Source organism: Anomalospiza imberbis, unplaced genomic scaffold, assembly GCF_031753505.1.
Source record: "Anomalospiza imberbis isolate Cuckoo-Finch-1a 21T00152 unplaced genomic scaffold, ASM3175350v1 scaffold_984, whole genome shotgun sequence".
Classification (NCBI taxonomy): Eukaryota; Metazoa; Chordata; class Aves; order Passeriformes; family Viduidae; genus Anomalospiza; species Anomalospiza imberbis.
In genome coordinates, this window is record NW_027100606.1 from 27,555 (window position 1) to 36,741 (window position 9,187).

The following is a 9,187-nucleotide window of genomic DNA, read 5'->3' on the forward strand; positions in this document are numbered from 1 at the left end:
AATTTCACCCTGGGAGCCCCAAAATTCCCAAAATTTCACCCCTGGGAGCCCCAAAATTCCCCAAAATTTCACACCTGGGAGCCCCAAAAATTTCACCCTGTGAGCCCTAAAATTCCACTTGGGAACCCCAAAATTCCCAAAATACCCTTTGGAATTCCCAAAATTCCTCCTGGGAATCCCGAAATTCCCTCCAGAATCCCAAAAATCTCCCTGGTATTCCCAAAATTCCCCTTGGGAACCCCAAAATCCCAAAAAAATCTCTCTGGAAATACCAAAATTCCAAAAAAATCCCTTTGGTATTCCTGAAATTCCACTTGGGAATCCCAAAATTCCCCCTGGGAATCCCAGATTTCCTCCCAAAATTCCCAAATTTCCCCCCTAAATCTCCTTTGGAAGCCCCAGAATTCCCAAAATTCCCCTTGGGAATCCCAAATTTCCTCCCGGGAATCCCAAAATTCTTCCCAGAATTCCCTTTGGGAGCCCCAGAATTCCAAAATTCCTCCCAGAATCCCAAAATTCCCCTTGGGAATCCCCCAAAATCCTGAATTTCCTCCCAAAATTCCCAATTTTCCTCCAAAATTCCCCCCAAAATCCCCCTTTGGGAGCCCCGGAATTCCCAGAATTCCCCCTGGGAACCCCGGAATTCCCGGAGTCGGCTCCCAGTCCCTCCCAGTCCCTCCCAGTTTGGGGCTCGGGGGGTCCCGGCCCCTCCCCCCCTTTATTTATGGCGCCAATAAAGAGCGGAGAAATCCCGAGAAATTCCGGAATTTTCTTTGGGAATTCGGGGGGGGGGGGGGGTGAGGGGCCGGGCGGGGGGGAATTTTAGGGGAATTTTGGGGGGAAATTTTGGGGGAGTTTGGGAACTTTGGGGGGAATTTTGGGAATTTGCGGGCAATTTTTGGAATTTGGGGCCGTTTCTGGGGAGATTTTGGGGAATTTGGGGCCGATTTGGGGAAATCTGGGGAATTTGGGGAAATTTGGTGGAATCTGGGAGAAATATTGGGAATTCGGGGCCAATTTTTGGAGTTTGGGGGGAATTTGGGGGGAATTTGAGGGAATTTGGGGATAAATTTTGGGAATTCGGGGCCAATTTTGGAGTTTGGGGCCAATTTTGGGGAGATTCTGGGGAATTTGGGGTCCGGGTGCCCCACGGGCGGGTCCTCGGCGAGTTTTGGGGTTCCCCAGGTGAGTTTGGGGGTGTCAGGTGATTCCCAGGAACCTTCCCCAGGAGTTTTGGGGTTCCAGGTGTGTCCCAGGTGGTTCCCAGGTGAGGATTCCAGGTGAGTTCTGGGGTCTCTCCAGTGAGTTTTGGGGTGCTCCAGGTGTCCCAGGTGTGTCCCAGGTGTGTTCCAGGTGTTCCAGGTGTGTTCCAGGTGTGTCCCAGGTGCTCCAGGTGTGTCCCAGGTGTGTCCCAGGTGTGTTCCAGGTGTGTCCCAGGTGTCCCAGGTGTGTCTCAGGTGATTCCCAGGTGAGTTTTGGGGTGTTCCAGGTGTCCCAGGTGTTCCAGGTGTGTTCCAGGTGTGTCCCAGCTGTGTCCCAGCTGTGTCCCAGCTGTGTCTCAGGTGATTCCCAGGTGAGTTTTGGGGTGTACCAGATTGTTCCAGGTGCTCCAGGTGTGTCTCAGGTGTGTTCCAGGTGTTTCCAGGTGTGTCCCAGGTGTGTTCCAGGTGTGTCTCAGGTGATTCCCAGGTGAGTTTTGGGGGTGTCCCAGGTGTTCCAGGTGTGTCCCAGGTGTTCCAGGTGTGTTCCAGGGGTGCTCCAGGTGTTCCAGGTGTCCCAGGTGTCCCAGGTGTGTCTCAGGTGCAGGGCTGGAAGGGCAGCGTGGTGACGCCCCCAGGTGTGTTCCAGGTGTGTCTCAGGTGATTCCCAGGTGAGTTTTGGGGTGTTCCAGGTGTTCCAGGTGTGTTCCAGGTGTGTCCCAGGTGTTCCAGGTGTGTCTCAGGTGATTCCCAGGTGAGTTTTGAGGTGTTCCAGGTGTGTCCCAGGTGTGTCCCAGGTGTTCCAGGTGTGTCCCAGGTGTGTTCCAGGTGTGTCCCAGGTGAGTTTTGGGGTGTTCCAGGTGTCCCAGGTGTTCCAGGTGTGTTCCAGGTGTGTCCCAGGTGAGTTTTGGGGTGTTCCAGGTGTGTTCCAGGTGTCCAGGTGTGTCTCAGGTGCAGGGCTGGAAGGGCAGCGTGGTGACGCCCCCAGGTGTGTTCCAGGTGTGTTCCAGGTGTCCCAGGTGTGTCCCAGCTGTGTCTCAGGTGATTCCCAGGTGAGTTTTGGGGTGTTCCAGGTGTGTCTCAGGTGTGTTCCAGGTGTGTTCCAGGTGTCCCAGGTGTGTCTCAGGTGCAGGGCTGGAAGGGCAGCGTGGTGACGCCCCCGTGCAGCTCCAGCCCCGCCTGGGCCCAGGCCAGCAGGTCCCCGCGGGCAGGTGAGGCGCACCTGGCCAGCGCCGCCACCTCGGGCGGGGCCAGGGCGCGGCTCCACAGGTGGAACTCGGCCAGCTCGCCCACGAACGCCTGCGTGGCATCGAAACGGCCCCCGAGGGCGTCCTGCAACGACAGGTGACACACCTGAGCTCGGGGGGCACGGCCGGGCACAGGTAACACACCTGGGCACACCCCTGGGCACACCTGGGCACACCCACAGTCACACCTGGGCACACCTGGGCACAGGTAACACACCTGGGCACACCCACAGTCACACCTGGGCACACACCTGGGCACACCTGAGCTCGGGGGGGCACGGCCGGGCACAGGTAACACACCTGGGCACACACACAGAATCACACCTGGGCACACCTGGGCACACCCCTGGGCACACCTGAGCTCAGGGAGCACGGCTGGGCACAGGTAACACACCTGGGCACACACACAGAATCACACCTGGGCACACCTGGGAACACACCTGGGCACAGGTAACATAGCTGGGCACACCTGGGAACACACAAAGTCACACCTGGGCACAGCTGGGCACACACACAGAATCACACCTGGGCACACAGTCACACCTGGGCACACCTGGGCACACACACAGAATCACAACCTGGGCACACCTGTCCCCTCACCTGCCCAGGTGTCCCTCCCCTGCCCAAGTGTCCCTCACCTGTCCCCATCTGTCCAGGTGTGCTCACCTGTCCCTCACCTGTCCCTCACCTGTCCCTCACCTGTCCCTCACCTGTCCAGGTGTGCTCACCTGTCCCCATCTGTCCCTCACCTGTCCAGATGTGCTCACCTGTCCAGATGTGCTCACCTGCTCCTGGCCCAGCACCAGGACGCCGTGGGGGCGCAGGGCGTGGCCCGGGGCCAGCCCCTCCCCCCTCCCGCGGGGGATCCCGTCCTGGAAGCTGCTCCAGGTGCCCCCGAGGCCGCCCAGGTGACACACAGGTGCTGCCACCTGCCCGGGGCGGGCGACAGCGACAGCGCCACTGCCTGGGACAGACAGAGAGAACCCGAAATTACCCAAAATTATCCAAAATTATCCCGAAATAATCACAAAATTATCCCAAATTATCCCAAATTATCCCAAAAAACCGGCCCCAAATCCCGCCCAGGTGACACACAGGTGCTGCCACCTGCCCGGGGCGGGGGACAGCGACAGCGCCACTGCCTGGGACAGACAGAGAGAACCCGAAATTACCCGAAATTATCCCAAATTATCCCGAAATAATCACAAAATTATCCCAAAATTATCCCAAAATTATCCCAAATTATCCCAAATTATCCCAAAAAACTGGCCCCAAATCCCGCCCAGGTGACACACAGGTGCTGCCACCTGCCCGGGGCGGGCGACCAGCGACAGCGCCACTGCCTGGGGAGAGACGGAACCCAAAATTACCCAAAATTACCCGAAATAATCCCGAAAATTATCCCAAAATTATCCCAAATTATCCCAAATTATCCCAAAAAACCGGCCCCAAATCCCGCCCAGGTGACACACAGGTGCTGCCACCTGCCCGGGGCGGGCGACAGCGACAGCGCCACTGCCTGGGGAGAGACGGAACCCGAAATTACCCAAAATTACCCGAAATTATCCTGAAATAATCCCAAATTTTCCCAAATTATCTGGAAATTGTCCAAAAGCGGCCCAAAAAACCCCAATTGCCTAAAAAATCCACCAAAAATCCTTCCAAAAAACCGAAAAAACCCGAAAAAAACCCCAAAATCCCCCCAAAAAACCCCAAATCTGTTTGCCTGATCGTCCACCAACACCTGGAAAAATAATAAAACCCGAAAAAATCCTTGAAAAATCCCCAAAAAATCCCCCAAAAATCCCTAAAAAAATCCCAAAAAAACCCTAAAAAAATCTCTAAAAAATCCCCAAAAAAGTCCCAAAAAATCTCTAAAAAATTCCAAAAAAATCCCAAAAAATCTCTAAAAAACCCCCAAAAAACCCTAAAAAATTCTCAAAAAACCCAAAAAAAATCCCAAAAAAACCCCCTGAAAAATCCAAAAAATCCCTAAAAAATCCCCCAAAAACCCAAAAATATCCCAAAAAAAAACCCAAAAAAGCCCCACAAAAGGCCCAAGGGCCCGAAGGGCCTGACCTGGTCGTCGACGAGCAGCTCGAGCGGGCGCCTTTAGACCCCTCAATGACCTCCAAGCAAACCCAAAAACCCTAAAAAATCCCCAAAATCCCTAAAAAAAATCCCTAAAAAATCCTCAAAAAACCAAAAGAAATCCCAAATAAATCTCTAGAAAATCCCCCAAAAAATCTCTAAAATATCTTTAAAAAATCCTAAAAAATCCTCAAAAAGCCCAAAAAAAATCCCCCAAAAAAACCCTGAAAATCTCTAAAAAATCCCTAAAAAATCCCCAAAAAATCCCAAAAAAATCCCCCAAAACCCCAAAAAAACCCCCAAAAAAGCCCCAAAAAGCCCCAAAAAAGCCCCAAAAAAGCCCCAAAAAAACCCCCCAAAAAGCCCCAAAAAAGGCCCGAGTGCCCCTAAGGGCCTGACCTGGTCGTCGACGAGCAGCTCGAGCGGGCGCCTTTTAGACCCCTCAACGACCTCCAAGAAAACCCAAAAAACCCTAAAAAATCCCCCAAAATCCCTAAAAAAATCCCCAAATAACCTTAAAAAATCCCAAAAAGCCCTAAAAAAATCTCGAAAATTTCTCTAAAAAACCCTAAAAATTCCCCAAAAAACCCAAAAAAAATCCCCAAAAAACCCCTAAAAAATCTCTAAAAAATCTCTAAAAAATCCCCAAAAAAATCCCAAAAAAATCCCCCAAAAACCCAAAAAAACCCCCCAAAAAAACCCCAAAAAGCCCCAGAAAAGGCCCAAGGGCCCGGAGGGCCTGACCTGGTCGTCGACGAGCAGCTCGAGCGGGCGCCTTTTAGACCCCTCAACGACCTCCAAGAAAACCCAAAAACCCTAAAAATCCCCCAAAATCCTAAAAAAATCCCCGAAAAACCCTAAAAAATCCCCAAAAAACCCTAAAAAATCGCCGAAAAAATCTCTAAAATTCTCTAAAAAACCCTAAAAATTCCCCAAAAAAGCCTAAAAAAAAAATCCCAAAAAAACCCTAAAAAATCCCAAAAAACCCCTAAAAAATCCCAAAAAAATCCACAAAAAATCCCTAAAAAATCCCCAAAAAATCCCTAAAAAAGCCCCAAAAAAGCCCCAAAAAGCCCCAGAAAAGGCCCAAGCACCCCGAGGGCCTGACCTGGTCGTCGACGAGCAGCTCGAGCGGGCGGCCGCCCCAGGCCAGCAGCACGAGCTCGTTGGGCTGCCCGGGCGCGGCGTACGAGAAGGGGGTGCCCAGGCTGGGGGCGCGGCCGGGGCGCAGCCAGAGGCAGGCGGAGACGGCGCCCAGGGGGCCGCGCACGGGGCCGCGCGCCCGCGCGAACGTGTAATCCGTGCGCAGCGGGAACGCCACCCGGAAAGCGCCCCGCGAGCCTGCGACAGGAAATCGGGCTTTGGTCTGACATCTGCAAAAATCGCCGCCAAAATCCCGCCGCTTTTGCCCAAAAAACGCTGGAATTTGCCCCAAAATCCCCCCAAATTCACCCAAATTCACGCCGAAAATCCCAATCCCAGGAGCCACGAATCCTCTCAAATTCTTCCCCAAATTCACCCAAATTCCTCCTCAAAATCCCCCAAATTCGCCCAAATTCACCCCAAATTCACGCCAAAAATCCCAATCCCCGGAGCCACGAATCCTCTCCAATTCTTCCCCAAATTCACCACAAGTTCTTCCCCAAATTCACCCAAATTCCTCCTCAAAATCCCCCCAAATTCGCCCAAATTCACCCCAAATTCACGCCAAAAATCCCAATCCCCGGAGCCACGAATCCTCTCCAATTCTTCCCAAATTCATCACAAGTTCTTCCCAAATTCACCCAAATTCCTCCCTAAATTCACCCGAATTCACCCCAAATTCACTCGCCAAAACCCCCATCCCAGGGTTCCCACATTCCCCCAAATTCCCTTGTGAACGTGGGATTGGGGCGCAGCGGAACGCACCCGGAAAGCGCCCCGCGAGCCTGCGACAGGAAATCGGCTTTGGTCTGACATCTGCAAAAATCGCCGCCAAAATCCGCCGCTTTTGCCCAAAAACGCTGAATTTGCCCCAAAATCCCCCAATTTAACCCCAAATTCACCCCAAATTCACGCCGAAATCCCAATCCCAGGAGCCCCGAATCCTCTCAAATTCTTCCCCAAATTCACCCAAATTCCTCCTCAAAATCCCCCCAAATTCGCCCAAATTCACGCCAAAATCCCAATCCCAGGAGCCACCAATCCTCTCCAATTCTTCCCAAATTCTCCCAAATTCCTCCCTAAATTCACCCCGAATTCACCCCAAATTCACTCCCCAAAATCCCCATCCCAGGGTTCCCAAATTCCCCCAAATTCCCGTGTGAACGTGTAATCCGTGCGCAGCGGGAATGCCACGCGGAAAGCGCCCCGCGAGCCTGCGAGAGGAAATCGGGCTTTGTCTGACATCTGCAAAAATCGCCGCCAAAATCCCGCCGCTTTTGCCCAAAAAACGCTGGAATTTGCCCCAAACTCTCCCCAAATTCGCCCAAATTCACGCCGAAATCCCAATCCCAGGAGCCACAAATCCTCTCCAATTCTTCCCCAAATTCATCACAAGTTCTTCCCCAAATTCACCCAAATTCCTCCTCAAAATCCCCCAATTCACCCAAATTCACCCCAAATTCACGCCGAAAATCCCAATCCCAGGAGCCACGAATCCTCCCAAATTCTTCCCCAAATTCACCCAAATTCCTCCTCAAAATCCCCCCAAATTCGCCCAAATTCCCCCCAAATTCACGCCAAAAATCCCAATCCCCGGAGCCCCAAATCCTCTCCAATTCTTCCCCAAATCCCCCCAAATTCCCCTCCCAATTCACCCAAATTCCCCCCAAAATCCCCCCGAATTCACCCCAAATTCCCTCGCCAAAATCCCCAAAATCTCAAAGATCCCAAAAAGCTACAAAATCTCAAAAATACCCAAGAATCCCAAAAATCCCCCAAAATTTCCCAATCCCAAAGACCTCAAAATCCCCTAAAACCCCCGAAGTCCCCCCAAATCCCTAAAATCCCCCAAAATTTCCCCAAATCCCCCCGAAAATCCCCATTGTAAAAATCCCCAAAATGCCCCAAAATTCCCGTAAATTCCCAGAAATCTCAATCCCAAAGCCCCCAAACTCCAAATCTCTCAAAAATCCCCAAATTCCCCCAAACCCCAAAAACCCCAAAAATCCCCAAAAATCCCCAAAAATCCCAAAAAGCCCCAAAATCCCCCAAATCTCACCCGGCCTCTCCTCCTGCTCCTCCTCCTCCCCCCTCTCCCCGCGGTCGCCATGGCGACGGCCCCAGGGATGCTCGGCGCGGTCGCCATGGAGACGCGCGGCCTCGGGGGGCGGGGCCGCGTGGTGGTTGCCATGGTTACCGTAGTGGTTGCCAAGGAGGTGATGCTGCAGGCGGTTGCCATGGTTACCGCCCTCCAGCCGGTTGCCGGGCTTGCCGTTGCCATGGAGACCGGGCGGGTGGTTGCTATGGAGGGCGCCGCTGCGGTTGCCATGGTAACCGTGGGGCTCGGAGGGGTCGGCGGCTTTGACGCGGTTGCCGTGGTAACCGGGGTGGGGGTGGTGATGCTGGTTGCTACGGAAACCGTCGGGGTGGTCGCCGTGGTCCTTCTCGTGGTCGCCGTGGTGACCGTGGGGGCCGTGGTTGCCATGGAGACCGTGGGGATGCTTCTCCTGGTGGTGGTTGCCATAGTGACCGTCATGGTGGTCCCCGTGCTTCTTCATGGTAGTGGTTGCCATGGAGACCGCCGTGGTTGCCATGGAGATCGTGGGGATGCTTCTCATGGTGGTCGCCATGGTGACTGTCGTGGTTGCCATGGAGATCGTGAGGATGCTTCTCCTCGTGGTGGCCGTGGTGGTTTCCATGGAAACCGTGAAGATGTTTCTCATGGTGGTACCCATGGAAACCATCATGAGGGTCCCCGTGCTTTTCATGATGATGGTTGCCATGGAGACCGTCGTGGTTGCCGTGGAGATCATGAAGATGCTTCTCGTGGTGGTGGCCATGGTGACCGTCACGGTGGTCCCCGTGCTTCTCCTGGTGGTGGTCGCCATGGAGACCGTCGTGGTCGCCATGGAGACTGTGGGGATGCTTCTCGTGGTGCTGGTTGCCACGGTGACCATCGTGGTGGTCCCCGTGCTTCTCGTGGTCGCCGTGGTGACCATGGCGATGGTCTCCATGGTGACCGTCGTGATGCTTCTCATGGTGGTGGTCACCATGGAGACCGTCGTGGTTGCCATGGAAACCGTGGGGATGCTTCTCATGGTGGTCGCCATGGTGAGCGTGGTGGTCGCCGTGGTGACCGTGGGGATGCTGGCGGTGGTCGCCGTGGTGACGGTCACCGTGGTGATGGAGCCGTTGCCATGGAGACGCAGCTGCAGCTCCAGGGCCCCGATTTTCCGCTGCAGGGCCTCGCGCAGCTCCGAGACGTTCCGGCTCTGCGGGGACGGATGGGCCCCCAAATCACCCCAAAAACGCGCCCGACATCGCCCCAAAATCACCCCAAATTCACCCCAAATCACCCCAAAAACGCGCCCGACATCGCCCCAAAATCACCCAAAATCACCCCAAATCACCCCAAAACGCGCCCGACATCGCCCAGAATCACCCCAAAATGAGACAAAAATCACCCAAAAACGCGCCCAACATCGCCCCAGAATCACCCAAAATGAG